The sequence below is a fragment of the Protopterus annectens genome, chromosome 4.part1 (genome assembly GCF_019279795.1).
Source record: "Protopterus annectens isolate FY-2018-M chromosome 4.part1, PAN1.0, whole genome shotgun sequence".
Lineage (NCBI taxonomy): Eukaryota > Metazoa > Chordata > Ceratodontiformes > Protopteridae > Protopterus > Protopterus annectens.
In genome coordinates, this window is record NC_056734.1 from 517,371,118 (window position 1) to 517,390,107 (window position 18,990).

At 44.1% G+C, this 18,990-nt stretch overlaps 1 protein-coding gene across 3 annotated transcripts in view; it reads right to left on the reverse strand.

Annotated features, from left to right (window-relative positions):
* The window catches only part of PPP1R7 (protein phosphatase 1 regulatory subunit 7), a 917,460-nt gene that overhangs the window by 82,337 nt on the left and 816,133 nt on the right, over positions 1–18,990 (reverse strand). The gene's annotated exons all lie outside the window — the stretch shown is intronic.

The window sequence follows — 18,990 nt, forward strand, 5'->3', positions numbered from 1 at the left end:
CCAGTTGAACTGGAAAATCCACTGGATGGGTTAGAAAAAGTTAACAGCCAGAGTCCATTGCAGAGCTCTCACATATCTGGCTAGAGGAACCACCCCTAAGAATGCTGCCATTTGACCCCTAAAAATTTCATAATCATTTGAGCTGAGGGTTTCTGGACTGCAAGCACCGATAAAGCCAGAGCATGAAGACTGGACACACTCTGCAATGGTAACCTGGCCATCTGATTGACTGTATCCAGATGGCAACATATGAACTCAAACATGAGATGGCTGAAGACTCGACTTTGGGTAACCAACTTTATAATGCCTAAATGGTCACACAGACACAGTAAGGAAAACCTGGATGTGATCAAAAATGCTCTTGTGGGGGCAGTGAGGAGCCAATTATCAAGGTACAGAAAGACCTGAAAACCCTGCAGCTGGAGCCAGGGTATGACCACTGCCATACATTTGGTTAAATGACTGGGGGGGGGGGGCAGTGGTGAGTCCAAATGGCAGGGCCCAGATCTAAAAATACCTGGCCCCCAGCTGGAACTGCAAAAATCTCCTGGAGCGTATGTCTATCTTGATATGATGGTAGGCATCCTTAAGCTCTATCAAGCACTTCCAATCGTCCTTCAACAGAGGCAAGATGGAGTGCACTGTGACCATCCAGAACTTTTTCATGAACGGGTTCAGTCTATTCAAAACCTAAATGGGCCTGAGGTCCTGTGTCTTTTTTGAAACTAAAAAGAATCTGGAATAGACCTTTGACCATTGCTGATCTGGCAGGATCTCCTGGATGACTGTTTGTGAATAGTTTGTGGATCTCTGCTGTTGTTTCTGATTTCTGATGGGGTGGAACATCTGAAAGTCACTTTTGATAAAAATTTGAAATGTTTAATAAGGAAATGAAGTAACTTCTGAATATGGCTCTCAGCATCCACGCATCCAAGGTGATGGCCTCCCAAACTATTGGGTGAACAGTGAAATGACCCCAGACTCACTCTAGAGAAAGACAGTTGTGCAACCCTTCAGGATCGCTAGAAGGGCTTGTTGGAGAATGGAACACTCTAACCAAAAACACAAGACATAGGCCCAAACAGGGCAGGAAAAACTAATGGAAAAACCACCAGAGTAATTACAATCATGGAAAAAAAAAAGCTACCTATACACTTGCCTAACTACCTAGAACACATACACAAACTATCTTACCACTAATACAGGGTAAGCAACTACTATAGTAAAGTATTAACCGTATGTAACTTAACGTGTTTTAAATGGTACAGTATTGACCATATGATGAAGCATTTTTATGGCTTTAGTAGTGCAGAATATAGTGAAATACTAATACCAAGGACAAACTACTAGAAAAATTGCTTAAGTAAAAGTTTTGTTCTTTTTTTCATGAAGATTGTGTATACTGAAAAGATATTTGACTGTAACTGTTAACATAATGCAGGGTATGATAAAAATAAGCTGCAAGTATTATAGCTATGTTATTGCACCTATTTATATGCATGTGTCATTCTTTACCAAATGCACACATCATCGGATTGCAAATGATTGAAGACTTCTAAAAACTCTCTTAACGTGTTACCATCACTTCTGTAGGGGAGACCAAGCCTATCCTCCCTATACAGCTGATTGATTAGAAGTTTTGAAAAAGTGTGCTTTGCAAAAAAAAAAAAAAAAAAAAAAAAAAAGTTATGTGCTCACCACAATGTTCCATCTGAGTTGTTGTGCTTCATTTGCCTTCAACCTGTGGGTTCCAGGATCCGGCACGGATCTGACTCGGCTGCATATCCAGCATCTGATCCAAGTTCCAAGCTCCTCCCCTACCCATAATGCCCCCATCTCCTTCCTCCCTTCAGATCAAGTTTGCTGCCTAACTTAGCAACCCAACCTGACCCAACAAAACCTTGTCCCGTGCCAAAATCTCCATAACCAAGAAAAGAACAAGATGCACCCCTCTGGTGACCATATCGTCTACCAGCCAGACCACCACACAGTCTATGCAAGGCAGGGGAAGGAGGGAGGGACAGTTGAAGACAAATGAAAAGCAACAACTCAGATGGAATGTTATGGTGAGTACATAACTTTTTTATCTGAAGTTGTTGTCTTCATTTGGTGTTCAACCTGTGGGACAGAGTCACCAGCTACTAAACACCTGGGAGGCCCTCATGGAAGGATATTCAAAAGCACAGCAGAGCCAAAGGATGCCCTGTTCCTGGATAGAATGTCCAGCTTATAATGTGAGATGAAGGTATGTGAAGAAGCCCAAGTGGCTGCAGAGCAAATATCGTCTAAAGATACTCTGAACCAAAAGGCTGCTGAGGTAACCATAGATCTAGTGGAATGTGCCTTCACATGAACTGGCGGGGGATAACCCACTAGCTGTATATGCCACATTAATACAATGGGAAATAGTGATCTTTGACACTGGTTTCCCTAAGAAAGGCTTACAACAGGAAATAAAGAGTTGGTCAGACTTCTGAACGGATTTGGTCCTGTGCAAGTAAAACATAGGCTTAGAACAGGAAATAAAGAGTTGGTCAGACTTCCGAACGGATTTGGTCCTGTGCAAGTAAAACATAAAACTGTCTATGCACATCTAACAAGTGCAATTTGTACTCTCCTTTATTTTGAAAATTTGGGAAGAAAACCAGGAGATTAATCACCTGATTAACATTTGACTCCAAAACTACTTTTGATACAACCAGGAAGGTGTTTAGGGTTGACAGATCCAGAATAGGGCGCCAAGAGTTCTCTTTCCTGGGCACCAGGAACAGCCTGGATTAGAAACCCTGTCCCCTTTGTTCTGCTGGCACAGGTTGAATAGCCTTGATACTGAGAAGAGAAAGTACTTGCTTTTGGGTCTCTGTCCACTGGTTTGGAGGAAGGTCTGGCAATCTGCTTGGGGATGGCAGAGAGTGGAAATAGAATCTGTATCCCTGGGATACAATGTTTAAGACCCATCGGTCCTGGGTAATATACTCCAAGTTTTTTGATTGCAGGGCGAGTTTTCCTCCTAGGGGTGCAAGTACTTGGGCATGGCTGGGAAGGATTAAGGACAAGTCATTGTGAACTTTTTCCATAGGGGGGTGGCTTACCACTCCCAGTTTTTGAGGAGGGAGCACTCCATTGTTTAGATCTGTGCATACCCTGAGACTGTAGTCTTTGTAGTCTGTTGTCCCTGGGTTTGGGCTGAGAAGGTCTGGGGAGGGACTGGAAAGGACCAGTTTTTTGAAAGCCAATGCCTACTGAATCTAGGTGGCTGTACCTGTAAGAAATCTTTAACAGTTTGCATGGATTTAGCTTTTCCTCCATCTTTTTAAGAACAACTTCTGCTTTAGAGCCAAACAAACATTCTTGGTTTAATGGAGCATCAAGTAATTTTGCCTTGACTTGGACTGACAAGATTTGTTCCTTCAGCCAAGCATGCCTTCTCAGAATAGACCCAGTGACAGCAGCCCTGCAAGATGCTTCTAAGGCATCAAAACCACACTGCAAAGTATGTTTACCAACTTGGTTTGCGGAACGCATTAAGTCTTGTAAGTCCTTATTTTCTGCACAATCAGGAATCAACAGCATTTTTTGTTTAATTAGATCAATAATACGCTGCTGGTACTTCAACATGTGAAACTGGCAATTTAAAGTCCTGATGGCAAGAGTTGCAGAGGTATATACCTTCTTACCCAATCTGTCTACAGCCCTAGAATCTCTGTCTGAAGGGGTAGGGTTTTTGGCTGTAGAAGCCTTAATACCTTTAGGTCCCTGGGAAATGGTCTCTGGATCCGCAGTGGGATTTTTAAAGAGAAATTTGTGAGAGTCAGGTACTCTGTAGTATCTCTGTCAGGCTTTCTAGGAGCAGGTGGTAAAGTATCAGGGGTAAAGCTGGATTCCATGAAGACATCATCTACAATATCCAGGACAGGGGGAATAGCTAGAGGCCTATACTGAGGCAAGTCTAAAAATTCCCTGAGTCTCTTTTTGGACTGTGGGTAGTCCTGGCATTCATAGGTTGGTACTAGGCTATCGGCCCTAGGGCCTATACAAGCCTAGCCATAACAATTCCCTGGCTATTTCTTCCCACACTATTTACTTCCCTGGACACGTTTAGCAGGGTGACTGACGTGATCCCCGGGGTGAATTTCCTTTCTCCCATCCAATCATCAAGGTTCCTTTTGAAGAGGGCGAAAGAGGTGCTCTGCTTGACATGTATGGGCAAGTCTATTCCAGAGTCTGTGGAGTCTCTGGGTCAGGAACCTATCCCTCCAGCATGTTTTGCTTGTTGTGATGACAAGGTTTAGATCCCTGGAGCATGTGGCTCAGAGGGATTGGGATTTCTTTTAAGTGTAGCATGTCCAACAGATCTGGGTTTGACATGGCCTTGTATGGTAAGCAGAGATCGCATCGGAGTAGACGATATGCGACAGATTATAGCTGGAGTTTTTTAAGGCGGTCAGCATAGGGCATCTGCTTTTGGCCTGTGATTCTTTTAGTGAGGTATTTCTGCGGCCTTTCCAGTTGTTGCAGATGTCTTGAGGGGTACATACCAAATGGGGCATTGTATTCTATAATGGGTCTAATGAGGGATGAGTACAGTGGGAGAATGACCTCCTTTTTTCTGGATGAAAAGCCCTTAGTGATGAGGTGTGCCACATAGAAGGATTTCCTGACTGTTGTGGCGATGTGGTTATTGAAGGTGAGACCACTGTCCATCCGTGTCCCCAAGTCTCATCACACTTTCGGTGTTTAGTGTACTGCCACCTATGTGGTAATTCATGGGTACACGTTTTTTCCCAAAGGGGATAACTATACATTTCTTGGCATTGAGCTTGAGCCCATGGCTCTGGCACCAAGCATCTGTTTTTGTAAGGCCCTTTTGTAGAGTATCCACATAATTTGGGGATTCAATAATGGCTCCCAGTTTGCAGTCATCTGCGAACTTTGTTAGCCAGGGTCCCTTAGTGCTGGCCTGTACTTCAAAGTATATGCCAAAAGGGTTCTCGTCCAGGAAAAAAAGAGGTCATCGTTACCCTCTACTAATCACTCATTAGACCCATTACAGAGTACAACGCCCCTTTTGGAATGTACCTCACAAGACATCTGCAGCAGCTGGAAAGGCCACAGAAGTACCTCACAAAGAGGATTACTGGACTCAAACAAATGCCCTACACTGACCGCCTCAAAAAACTCCAGCTTTACTCCGTAGCATATCGCCTACTCAGAGGTGATCTCTGCCTAACATATAAAGCTATGTCAAACCCAGAGCTGTTGGACATGCTACACCTAAAGAAATCCCAATCCCTCCGAACTACACGTTCTAGGGACTTAAACCTTGTCACCACAAGAAACAGGACATGCTGGAGGGATAGGTTCCTATCCCAGAGACTTCCCATACTCTGGAACAGGCTACCCATCTATGTCAAGCAAAGTTCTTCATTAGCACTCTTCAAGAAAAATCTTGATGAGTGGATGGGAAATAGGAAATACACCCCGGGGATCACGTCTGTGTCTCTGCTCATCAGTGGCACAGGAAAATAACTTTCTTGGGTAGCGTAAGCCAGGGAACCTCGTTGGCTAGACTTGCATAGGCCTTTGGGCCGATAGCCTAGTACCTACCTATGAACCTATAAGGGAGGTCCCAGGACTGAACCCTGAGGTACTCAACTTGTCACTTGTCTGGAGCTGGATTTGGAGTCAGCTACTTTTACAGTGTGGGTTCGGTCAGTAAGCCAGTTGGCAACCCATCGAGTGACGTAGGGATTAATGCCCATTTTAGTAAGTTTATCTATGATTCCAGAGTGGGGGATGGTGTCAAAGGCCTTGGCGAGGTCCAGATAGGCTGTGTGGACTGCCTTACCCTCATCCATGGCTCTGGAGACTTATTTGAAGAAATCGCTCTTAGGGTATGCACGGTTTCACCAAATGGAAGGTCCTCTGGGGGGGGGGGGCAGAGGGAACTGAATCCTCTGCATCTGAGTCCTCATAGGTAGATAAGGGTATATTCCTGGTAATCACAGGGGTCAGAGGCATCAGTCCCATGGTCTGAAGAATCAAAAGGAAAATTAATTCTTTGCCTTTTAAGGAGGGGGAAGTCTGGCTTCCCCTAATTAAAGTAATAAGGTCTTCAGCCATTCTAAGCATTTGTTTCTGTGGCATGGGTGCTTGAGAATGTGCTTTAGTAGTCTGTTTCCTAGGTGTAGTGCAAACTCTGGGCCTAAGAAATTCGGTAGATTTAGTTATTAACGAAGTAGTCAGTTTGATATGAACATCGGAAGGCCTGAATGCACCCTCAAAAGCTGGTGCCTGCACAGCGACTCCAGACCCATCCAAGGTAGAGACATTCGCAGGTTCCATAGTCGAAGAAGAATCTCGCGGCATACCGGACTCCGAATGCATCTCATTTGAGGCCAGCGAATCTGTAGAGGTTGGTAACAGGGGCTGCAAAAGCACCTCACTGAGTACCGGCAGACTGACGACTAGCTTAACGGAAGCGTCGTCGGCAGTTTTGGACCTATGCGGTTGGTCTCTGTTTTTATCTTTGCGTTGTTTTCTGAAGATCGGTAGTCTGATGGCTTACCGAAGCCATTCCGGAATATGGAAAATGAGAATGAAAGAATTTAGAAACAAAAATAGCCCAATGACGAATAGTTTGTGTGTTGAACAAGGCACAAAACCGACAGCGAGGGACGTCGTGGTCTGGGCCTAAACAGGAGATGCAGTAAGAATGAAAATCTCTGTGAGGTATTTGCTTTCCACAGGCAAGACAATTGTTAACTTTTTCCGACATCGGTTAGAGCAAGAAAAAAGGATCCCCAACGGAGTACTTAGCTTTAGAAGACTTCAGGTTTGAAACTCAATGAAAATTTCAGGTAGCTGCTGACAGGCAAATGTGAATTGCTTCGACTTCGGGCTAGCACATGGCAAGAAAAGCTGATGTAATGGCATCGGCTGCATGTTTTACACCCCTGATGACCTGACGTCGTGGATGAGGCGACAGCATCCGATGCAGAAATCCCAAGACTCTAGTATTCGGGCCGACTGAGGACTACCTGCAGGCAGGCTTCAGACTGGCTAGGTCTGGATGAGGAATCTCTTAAGGATGAGAGACGAGATCCAGAGTCAGATCTAATGTCCATAGTGGACCCACAAGATGAGACCACAGAGAGGGAAACCAGACTTGGTGAGGCCAGAATAGGGCAATGAAGAGGACTAAGCTACCCAGCCTGCGAGCCTTCTGAAGAAATTTCAGTATTAGGGGCATAGGAGGATAAGCATACAGAAGACCGGGAGGCCAAGCATGAATCAGAGCATCTCTTGGGGCTTCCCCCGGTTGGGAGGAGGGTGCCAGAGCAAAAAACTCACTGCACTTCACGTTGGAAGGAGAGGCGAAAAGATCGCAGCAAGGCTGACCCCACTTGAGAAAGATCTGTTCCACTATCGAAGGATTCAGAGGCCACTCATAAGGCATCAGACTAGACCTGCTGAGCCTGTCCTATCTGTAGGGACACTCAATATCTTGTCCGGGTGTTTGGGGATTGGCTCCACCATGTCCATCTCCTTCCATGCCCGAGATGTTAGAAGATCCACAAGTGGATCTGGGAGAGAGGACATCCAGGAAGTAGACGGTCCTGTGCTAAATGCCTCCAGGAACACCGATTCGCCTGAGTTAGGTTTTTGGGCAGACCACCCCCCACGTTGGTGGTGGATTTCAATGATGTCTCCAAAGCATAAATTATACCTCTACATTTGCAGGAAAAATTATCTTGAGTGTGAAATTTAATGCCATTAATAATGTTAAGAGTTGATACTACATATTTACATATTGCACATTTCCCACAAGGCATTAAACCTGCCCATTTCATTACTCTACTAACGGATTCCTGTGGTCTTCTATAAGAACTATGAACTAAAAAGTCCTTAAGACTACGGCCTCTTTGGTATGAAAACTTTAAGGCTACTTCTTTTAAGGAAGAAACTTCCCTTTGGACTATTTCCCAATAATTCCCAAGTAGCTGAGCTTGCTTATCTGAAAATAATGTATATTTTGAAACATAATATAACTACTTTCCTGGAGTTAACCTGTACTTTCCCTTGCTTTTTATATTTCCTCTGTAACTATTTTCTCTCTTACCCTTTTTATTAAACACCTTACTGTAACTATTAGCTACCATACCAGCATCATACCCCCTATTAATAAACATATTTGCCACTTTATTAGCTTCTTCTCTGGGTTCATTCACATTATTACATAGTCTATATGTTCTTAAAATTTCACCAAAGGGGATGTTATTAAGTGTGTGCCTCGGATGACAACTTTGAGCATGCAACATATGATTTACCTGATGAAATTTTCTAAAAATACTAGTTTTAATCTCTCCGTTCTCTAGACCTTCCAATGTTATATCTAAATAGTTTACCTTAACACCCCCTTGTAAACCATCAGACTTTATTTGGTACTTATTTTCATTCATACATTTAAGAAAATTGTTTTTCCTTGGCCTCCCTGACAAATAAAAATAAGGTCGTCAATAAACCGAAAATATTTAATAACAAATTTTTGAAAAAAAAATTACTTCTATAAACATGAGTATTTTCTACCATACCCATGAACAAATTTGCATACATGGGGACAAACTCTGCCCCCATTGATGTCTATATAACTGACCATCAAATTCAAAAATATTAATTAAACAAAAGTTTAATGCTTTAATGTATTGAGTTCTAGGGCTGTCTTTCAAAAAATATTCTATGGCTTGCATACCAAATTCATGACTTATACTTGTGTACATTTGTATCTGGGTGCCAATAAATTTCTGCATCATCCTGTCTACCTCCATTTTGGAGAGACTGCAGGTGGATCTGTATGAGGAGGCCACTGACACTGGCCCAGAGGAGTGGTGAGGAGAGTCCTGGGTCAGCGATCAGGTCTGAAGCTCCAACAGCTCCTGGGAAAATGGAGGGAAACAGAGCTTGGGAGAGACGGTCCTTGGAGCCGAATGGACTTTAGGTGAGGGACTGATGGAGGAAGAACGATCAGGGGATCACCTCCTATGCTTGTCCTTGGACTTGGCTGGCTTGTCCCAGTCCCAAGACCTCTTGGTGGGAGGTTGAATCCCACAGACCAGGGCGGAGACGGAAGAGGAAGCTGGGGTTGAAGAGGCCTTTGCTCAGTGATAGGAGGGGGAAGAAGGCCTCAGAGGTTTAATTTGTTTCTCCTGTCTATCAATGCATGGGGATTGAACCCTGTGCAGATGGAGCAGGAAGTCAGCACCAAGGCATTCCATGCACAGTGTGTGGCCCATCAGCTGTTGAGAGCTGATGGCCACACTCCGTACATTTTCAGAACCCTGGTTTAGGGGTCTCAGACATGGTAAAAAGCTCTGAGAAGCTCTGACAGGCCCCCCCCCCCCACACACACACACACGAGAAAGAGAAAAGAGGGACTTTTTTTTTTTTAAACAGACACCAACGTGCAAGGAGGGGATGTAGAAAGGATAGAAAAAGGGAACTATAAGGAGGAACCGATTGAGAAAATACAACACTTATCCTAACAGCAGCTCAGAACAATGGATCACTATGCAGACATGAAGCGCAGCAAATGAGATCTGAAGGGAAGAAGGAGACAGGGACATTATGGATAGGGGGGAGCTTGGAGCTCGGATCAGATGCTGGATATGCACAGGCTGAAGACCAAATGAAGACAACTTCAGATGTATGGTTAATCATTTGTGTTTGAACAGGTAAATCAACCAACACACCTGAACCCATTTACAAATAAATATATTGCAGAAAGTAAAGGATTAATATGACTATGAATTTATTGTAATGATGTGGAACATACTATAATTTAGCCATGTGAAAAATGTGACAAGATGTTTAAGAACAAGAAACTCCAAACAATGCCAATACTTTATTGCAAAGCTTTTGGACACAAATCCTTCTTCAGTGCATAATTTATATCTGAAAGCTTTGCAATAAAGTAATGGCGTTCTTGGAGTTGGAATTTTTTCTTGTTACTGAGCTCTTATTCTCTAATTTCTGGTTTATCACTAAATTGGCCTTCAGTCTGAAACAAGATGGTTAAGGCCAACTTATTGACAATGAGTATAAAAGTAAAAGTACGCCAAACCTATTACTTGGGATTATATGCAATGAGATGTTTGCTCAATGGTACTGAATTTGTGTCATCTATGTTTCAATAAGTATTGGATGAAAATAACAGAATATTTGACATTCTTAAGAGATAATTTATAATGAATTGACTCAGCTGCGCCCATATTTGAGGGATCAAATACAGATATTTATATGTTTAATGAAGAGAAGGAAAGTACAGTTGTGAAAAATCTTACCATAACAGTACATGTCCTTTTCACTGTTGCAGCATTCATCATTGGTGGGATCTACTTCCAAGGACAGCCCAACATCCTTCCAGTATACCAAAGCCTTAATTACCTTGGCAGCATCGTATGTCAGATGTATGCTCTCTACACAAGCATAGGGCATAAAAGTGAGTATGAACGCCTTCAACCCAGAACTGACATTCCCCACGATAACCAAGAACATGTGCTTCCAGAAAAAGGAAGGAAAAGAACCACCTCTTGGGCAGAAGGAAAATACCACCCATGGAAAAAAAGAGAGAAACAAACGGGGGCGGGGTGGGGGAGTGAATACTGCAACAGTGAAAAGCAAGACATCTACTGTTATGGTAAGATTTTACACGATTGTACTATGTCCTTCCATATCATTGTTGATGTTCATCATCTCTGGGAGAGTACAAAAGCTAATGTGAAGGTAGGGAGAAGGAAGGCGGCAAGGAGCCCTCCACAAACCCATGAAGGACAGCCTTAGTGAAAACTGCCCTGGCCCTGGAGAGGACATCTAATTTGTAATGTTTAGTGAATGTGTGAACAGAAGACCAAGTAGTTGCTTCAAGAATGGAGTTAGTGTCCATATCCTTATAGAAAGCCCCTGAAAAATCCACTCTCTAGTAACTGAAGCAAACAGCTGTTTGCCATGAAAACAACAAAAAGGAACTGCCTTGGAAATCCAGGAGGAGATTTTTTTTAAGAAACTGCCAAATCCAGTGTCCTGGTACAAAATGAAACAAAAAACTCATCAGATTTGTTTTGTCTAAATACTATCAGAGTTGTCTATGCAAGTCCAAAGTATGAAGCACCTTCTCACTAGCAGACTGTAGAAGGGAAAAAAGAAGGAAGCTGGATAGACTGATTAAGGGATAAGCTCATTAACTATCTTATGCGTGAAAGGAAGATTTGTATGGAAAGACACCCTGTCTCTATGAAAAACCAAAAAATGAGGGACCGCCATCAAGATCTGGAGTTCAGATACCCTTCTGGCAGAGGTTAAAGCAGCCAATAAAACAGTCTTCTGGATGCTTAGGCTCATAGGTAGGTACTAGGCTATCTGCCCGAAGACATTTATAAACCTAGCCGGAATGTGTTGGCTTTCACTGCCCCCTTAGATTAGTTCCCTGTGCCTCTGTTCAGCAAAGCCATTGAAGTGATCCCTGGGGTAAACTTTCTGCTTCCCATCCACTCGTCAAGGTTTCTCTTGAAGAGGGTTAGCGAGGAGCTCTGCCTAATGTAGACTGGAATCTTGTTCCAGAGCATGGGAAGTCTCTGGGATAGGAATCTATCCCTCCAGCATGTCCTATTTATTGTTGTGGTGAGGTTTAGATCCCTGGAGCATGTGGCTTGAGGGGATATGGTTTTCTTTAGGTGGAGCATGTCCATCAATTCTGGGTTGGACATGGCCTTGTATGTCAGGCAGAGTTAAACTCTGAGTAGGCGGTATGCAACAGAGTACAGCTGGAGTTTCTTCAGTCGAGCTGCATAGGGCATCTGCTTGAGGCCAGTGATCATCCTGGTGAGATACTTCTGTGGTCTTTCCAGTTGTTGCAAGTGTCTTGTAAGATACATCCCAAATGGAGCACTGTACTCTATGATGGGTCTGATGAGTGATGCGTAGAGGGGCCCAATTACCTCTTTCGATCTGGTATGCAAACCCTTTTGTGATTAGGTGGGCCACATAGAAGGATTTTCTAACCACATTGGCAAAGCGATTATCAAAGGAGAGGTTACTATCTACTTGGGTCCCCAGATCCCTTATTACGTCTTGCGTAATTAGGGGGCTACCACCTATGTGGTAGTTTGTGGGTACTTTGTTTTTTCCAAAGGGGATGACTATGCACTTTTTGGCATTTAGCTTGAGGCCATGGTTTTGACACCAGGTATCTGTCTCAGTGAGACCCTTTTGGAGGATGTCTGTGTCAGCTGGAGAGTCAAGTATAGCCCCTAGCTTGCAGTAGTCTGCGAACTTGGTCAGCCATAGTCCTCCTGTGCTTGCCTGTACCTCTGAGAAGTATATGCCGAACAGGAGGGGTCCTAGGACTGAGCTCTGGGGAACACTGTAACTGGTTTAGAGTCAGACCTAGCTCCCGCAACTCTTACCATGTGGGTTCTATCCATGAGCCAGTTGGCAACCCATCTCGTGACATAGGGGTTTATGTTCAGGCTGGTGAGCTTGTCAATAATACCCGAGTGGGGAATGGTGTCGAAAGCCTTTGTGAGGTCTAGGTAGGCTGTGTGGATCACCTTTCCCTTGTCTATAGCCTTGGTAACTGTCTCAAAGAAGTCCACCAGGTTTAGGAGGCATGATCTGCCCTTAAAGCCAAGCTAGATAGGGTCCAGTGTTTGGAGGTTCACAATGTCTCTGTTAATGAGATCCATGATGATGCGCTCCATAGCTTTGCAGACCAAGCTAGTCAGGCTTATAGGGAGATAGTTCCCGGGGTCCGTTGTGGCTCCACCTTTGTGGAGCGGAATAACCACTGCTGTGCGCCACTCGGTGGGCATGTAAGCCTGTGGAGAGGCTGAGTTTAAACAGTGCATTTAGGTGAGGAGTTAGTTCATCTTTGAGCTCAGTCCGGTCCCATTGATGCTGTGTTTTTGGCTTTGGAGAGGGCTGTTTTAACCTAAGTGCCTGTGATTTCAGGGGCATGACATGCTTCTGGTATAGTTATGGGCCATTTTGGGGGTGAGATGGGGGTGACGTTTGCACTGAACCTGTCTGCCAGGATGTTGGCTATGTCGGTCGGTTCAGTGTATTATGTGCCATTCTGCACCAACTCCGAGCAGATCTGAGAATTGCCACTTAGATTCTTGACATAGCTAAAGAATGCCTTGTGGTTATATTTGGAGTCCATGGCAATTTTTCTTTCAAAGCTAGCCTTTGATGATTTTATGAGGGAACGTAGTTTCTTGCCAATATTGATCAGGGATGTCTTCCCTTTTTGGGATTTTACTCCTTTCTGTACTAGTTTCCTCCTCCTATTGTATAGCTTGTTTATGGCAAGGGTCCACCAGACTGGTTTCCTTTTCTTGGAGGAGTGAGTCTTGGTTTTGTTTGGGATAGCATGATCCATACATTCTTGTAGATGCCCCATGCCCGTAAAGTGCATTAGTAATGGATTTTGCAGCTTGGACAGTGTTATCCTTTAGCATGGGGGCTTTGCAATTTCCCACCTCGGTCTTAAGTAACGTGAAGTTTGCTTTTGAAAAGTTTTTCACAGTGGTTTCTTTGACCGGGGGTGTTGGTGGAATGTGGATATCCAGAGTGATTACTTTATGGTCAGATCTAACCAGCGAGGGGTTGACCTCTGGTGTGGAATACTGGTCGCCCATGTTGGTGATGACCAGGTCCAGTATGTTTTGTCACCTCTGGTGGGGGTGTTGACCAGTTGATCCAGGGCATTTGAGTTTATAAATTCTAGGAAATGTTAGGCAAGGGAGTTTGTAATCAATTAGTTCTCCCAGTTAATGTCTGGATAATTGAAATCACCCAATATCAGGGTGTTTGGTAGGACCTTTATGTTTCCCAGTGTTTCCAGGAATGCGGAGTGGGGGTCCTGGGACATGGTGGGTGATCTGTAGCAAGCTATAATTTGAATAGCAGTTTTTCCCATTGTTAGTTGCACGTGGATGATCTCTGAAGCATCGCGCTGTGCCACTAACCTGGAGGTGTGGGTATCCTTGATGAATATGGATACTCCCTCACCTTTTGTATTTCTGTCCAGGTTTTATGGCCAAAATGTATGGTGTGAGTTGTAGCCTGGTAGTGCTGGGGTGCTCTCTGGAGCCTAAAACCAAGTTTCTGTTACTGCACATATATCGATTTTCTCCATACTGAGGAGTGCCTCGAGTGCATGCATTTTGAGGTTTAGACTTCTGGCATTGAGTAGCATTACCCTCAGTTTTTTGTTACTTGTGCTACTTACGGCGGTGGGTTTGTCTTTTGAGCCTTGCCTAAAAAAGGCACTATGGGGGTGGCAAGAGCCTTGGCCAGTGTTCGAAAGCCTAAGGGTGACAGGTGCAAGCCGTCTCTACTGAAGCAGCGTGGCTTGTCGAGCATGTCATCCCAGGTTGACAGACACTGGATCCCCTTTGAATGACACCAGAAGCTTAGCCAATTGTTGAAATTGATAATTTTTTTCTCTATAGAGTGGTATCATTCTTGGTGAGGGCAGGATGCTACTCAGGGTCAGGGTCATACAGGCCTGGGCTACGTGATCAGAGAGCTCCTCCATGTCTCTTTTCATGTAGTCCAGGGAGGTACGGCTCAGGTCATTTGCACCAACACGGAAAATGACAGAGTCATATTTGTACTTGTTCTGGAGTGACCTGCGTGCTTGTGTTATGTGGCGGATCCTGGCACCCGACAGGCAGCTAACAGTAACCATCTCCTTGTTCACCCTAGTGACGGGGATGTCAGTGTGCCTGACTACAGAGTCACCTATTACTAGTGTGTTGGGTATGTTATTTTGCCTTAAGGGCTGTGATTGTGTGGCACACTGGTTTTGTGAAGTATGTGTTTCATGGTTTGTGTTGGGGGTGGAGGTTGCTTGGATGTCTGCTTTGGAGGTCTTTATTGCTTCTGCAGATTTTTATTTAGAGCCTCAGAGTATGTTTTCATGTATTTATGTGTGTTTTTTGCTGGTGCTGGTTTCATAGGTCTATGTGAGACTGGTGGTGTGATGAAATAATTCCCTTCTTCTTTTGACTGCCTGGTCCAGTCTTGGGTTGAGAGAGCTTAGCCTCCAGTTTGGCTGTATAATTGCATCTCTTGCATGTATTAGTGTTTGCTGGAAGGAGGACAGGGTTGTCTGTGTACATGAGGCAATTGTAACATTGCCTCAAAATGCCCAAATTCACCAGTTGTACCACAGAGTACACCTGAAACTGCCCTTTGGACATGCCTGGATAGGTACAGTGAACTGTTTTACTGATTGGCTGGTAAGGTCGAATAGAGAGCCTTGTCCTTTCTACAGTAAAGGGGGGGTCTAGTGCCAAGGTTTATTAGTGCTTGCTATGAGTTTTGAGCAAGTGCCGGGATGAGAAGTGAATGGTTTTTGAGTGCTTAAGTTGAAACTTTGTCTAGTTCCAAGGGAAAAATTGAAGAGTAGACTTTATGGAGCCGGGAATAGTTATACCCTAGCTAACAGGCACGCAAATGCGGGTTTTATAGCAGGGAAATGAAAGAGACAGAAATTAGCCCAAAATGGCCAATAAACTACTAATTTCTGGGTTGAAGCCACTCCTCCAGGGACAGATAGGCTGCTCAAAGTTCCCTCTCTCACAGTGAACAAAGAAACTTCCTTCTATCCAAGTACGGTATGGGCAAACACAGAAACTTGTAACACAGCCCTGAATTCAGCACTAACCTGAAAACTGGACTATACCAGCTTAGAAAGGTGGGAAAAAAAGTATTTTTTTTTCTTCAGAAAATAAAGCAGATACAATAAAAGAAACACTTTAAATGCACAGAAAAACACTTTAAATGCATAGAAAAGCTAACAGACTCAAAAGGAGCACAGTCAATTTTTCAAGGAAAAAATTATGATCCCAAGAAGGAGGGATGGGCTTTCTTGGGGGATCTGATATGAAGGACACTTTTTAGATACTGTTTGACCTCAAATCTAGAGGTCAAAGGAAGAGTAAGAGGCAGATAGGGAAAAAGGGCTGTCAAGTGAGCTTTCACTTAAAAATAAGCCAAGCCAGCACGCAGCAGCTCACACAGGTAGGAAAGAACCAAGGGGACCCCACTGAAAAGGGACGCTAGTGATATTTAAGATACCAAACAGAAAATCTCTTCCATTTGGACATGTATGACTTTCTGGTATCTCTTCCATTTGGACATATGAGATTTTCAGGTACTGGTTTTCCTGGCCTTCTGCAGGACCCTAAGCATGTCCCCAAAAAATTGGTGCCAGAAAGTAATCAAAACCCTATTAATGAAAGTGTCAGTTGACGAGTGAACAGATGAGGATGAAGATGAGATCCTCTGTCTTGTGTGAGAAGATCCATGCAGTGAAGTAACTTGTGATGATTGCCCCTGGGCAGATGGAATAGAGGGGGAACTAGTGCTATCTGGGCCAAAATGGAGTCAGCATCAAGATTTTCTTTCTCGATCTTGTGAAGAACCTTTGGAAGAAGAGGAAGGAATAAAAAGGCATAGAGGAACATTCCCCTTCCAAGAGAAGGGCATGACGTCCACTTTCCAAAAGCAGGATTTAGGACTGGAACAGAACTGCTGAAGTTACCTCTTCAGAGAGGAGACAAACCAATCTACTTGAGGAATACACCACAATGAACTATGTCCAGAAACACATCTCTGTGAAGCATCTATTTGTGAGGCTGTCCTGAACTGTTGAGAAATCTGCAAGAAGATTGTGCTCTGAAGGTATACAGACTGCCTGTAACATGGCATGCAGATTGATGGCTATTTCCCATGCTTGATGGGCTAGTCTGCAAAGAAGACTTCGTGCTCCCTTGTCTGTTTATGTGCCACATGAATGTAGTGTTGTCTGCATAAACCTTCAAGGGACCTAGCACCCAGAATGAGTGTAAAGCTTGAAGGGTCAAAAATGAGGACCCTTATTTTCTTGACAATGATGTGATCCACCCTCTGCTGAGGGGACCAAAGCCCTGCACCTCTGGGGTACTTGAAGAAGCTCCCCACTCCAACTCTGAAGCATCCATGAAGAGTTCCTGGGATGGCTGAGGAGGTTGGAAAGGAACATCTGGGCAGAGATCTGTTGAACCCACCAGTGAAATTCCAGTTCAAGACAAGGGAGCAGAGGAACTAGGGACAAAACCTTGGAGACAGTAAGACAGGCTAGCACTGGAACAGTGTGGATCCTAATGCCTAGAAAAATATGATCCTGAAATGGAGTCAACATGGACTTCTGAAGGTCTTGCATCAGCTTGGATTGGGATGGGGCCTGAAGCAAGAGGTCATCCAGAGAGGGAAATATCTGAATGCCCTGAAGTCTGCAAAAGGTGACTACTGGAGCTAGACATCTGGGGAATAACATTGGGGCAGTTGAAAGACAAAAGGGCAAAATGAGAGGAATAAACAGAGAAATGCATACATTTCCTGAATAGAGGAGAGACAGGAATATGAAGGTAGGCATCCTTCAGATCCAGGGAAACTAGAAAGGCCTGGGGAAGCAACACAGAAACAACAGTCTGAAGAGAAAGAGTTCAGAATGATGGCACTATGAAAAAAAGTGTTCAGAAAGGAAAGGTCCAGGACAGGTCTCCAAGACCCTCTTTCCTGGGGACCAGAAACAACATGGAATAAAACTCTGGGCCCCTCTCAGTCTGCAGAACCACATGAATGGTACCCTGGTTTAAAAGACCCTGCAATACCCCTGGAAAATTATGAAGTTGTTCTGCAGGAGGTTGAGGAACACTGGAAAAGGAGAGAAGGGTTTTCCAGGCCATAAAACAACCCTGCCAGATAATGTATAGAACCCAAGAGTCTGTGATGATCTTTTGCCAAGCAGAGAGACCAGGAAACCAGGCTGAGAGGAAGGGAGGGCAGAATGTCAGATGGCTGCAGATTTGTCAGGAAAGGAGACTTTTTGGAGCCTAGGCTTCCGAGTAGGTTCATCAAAAAACACACCTAGAGGCCTTCTTTCCCTTGGAACACTGTCTAGGCAGTCTATGCAAAAATACAGGCTTACTAGGACAGCTCTTCTGAAACTTGGGAATGGGTGAGACAAAGATGTGCTTCAAACCCTTCATGACCATACCCTGATCCTGCAAGGTTTTAAGAAGCTCTGCCACAGCAGTGTCAAACAAATTTTAGTTATCCACAGGAGCATCCAGAAGTTTTGTTTTGATATCATCTGACACGACTTGAAAACGAAGCCAGGAATAGCACCTCATCAGAGAGCCATTGACAGCAGCAGTAGAGAAGGCATCAGCTACATCATAGCTGCATTTTATACAGGCAAAGTGAGAAGTGAAACCCAGTAAAGACAGAGCTGAGGCTTAACCTCAAGAGTCAGGCATTTTAGAAACTATCTTCCCATTCTAGGCAAGAGGAGACAAAATGCACCTTGTCATATAGGCCTGGTAATTTATTGCCTTGAAGGTGACAGTACCAGAAGTGTATACTGTCTTAGAAATTCTCTCCATAGCTCTACTGTCCTTACCCAAGGGAAGGAGCTTGGATGCAGATAACAGCTTAGAAGGCTTATCAGGAGACACAAAAATCACTGCTGGATCAGAAGAAGGGTACTTGTATAAGAACTTGCAGGCACCTGCACCTGGCACCTTACAGAGCCTGTCAGCTTTTTTGGGAATTGGAGTTTGGGAATCCAGTGCCAGAGAAGTATCCAATACAACAAACACAGGAGGGACAGCAGAAGGTTTACGAGAGTCCATTCATAACAACTCATAACACCTTTTCTAGACATCTGATACCTGGGAGCAATCCCATTTGAAATGCTCCATCACACACACTACAATATCCCTAAAGGACAGTTCCTCCAAAGGAGAATCAGGACTGACAGATTCCTCTTTCTCTGACCCATAACCTAAAGGAGAAGTCAGCTAAGATGAATACGCTATAAAATCAGCATCAGAGGACTCAGGGCCACTTGCCCTTTTGGGGGTAGAGGACTAAGAGGAG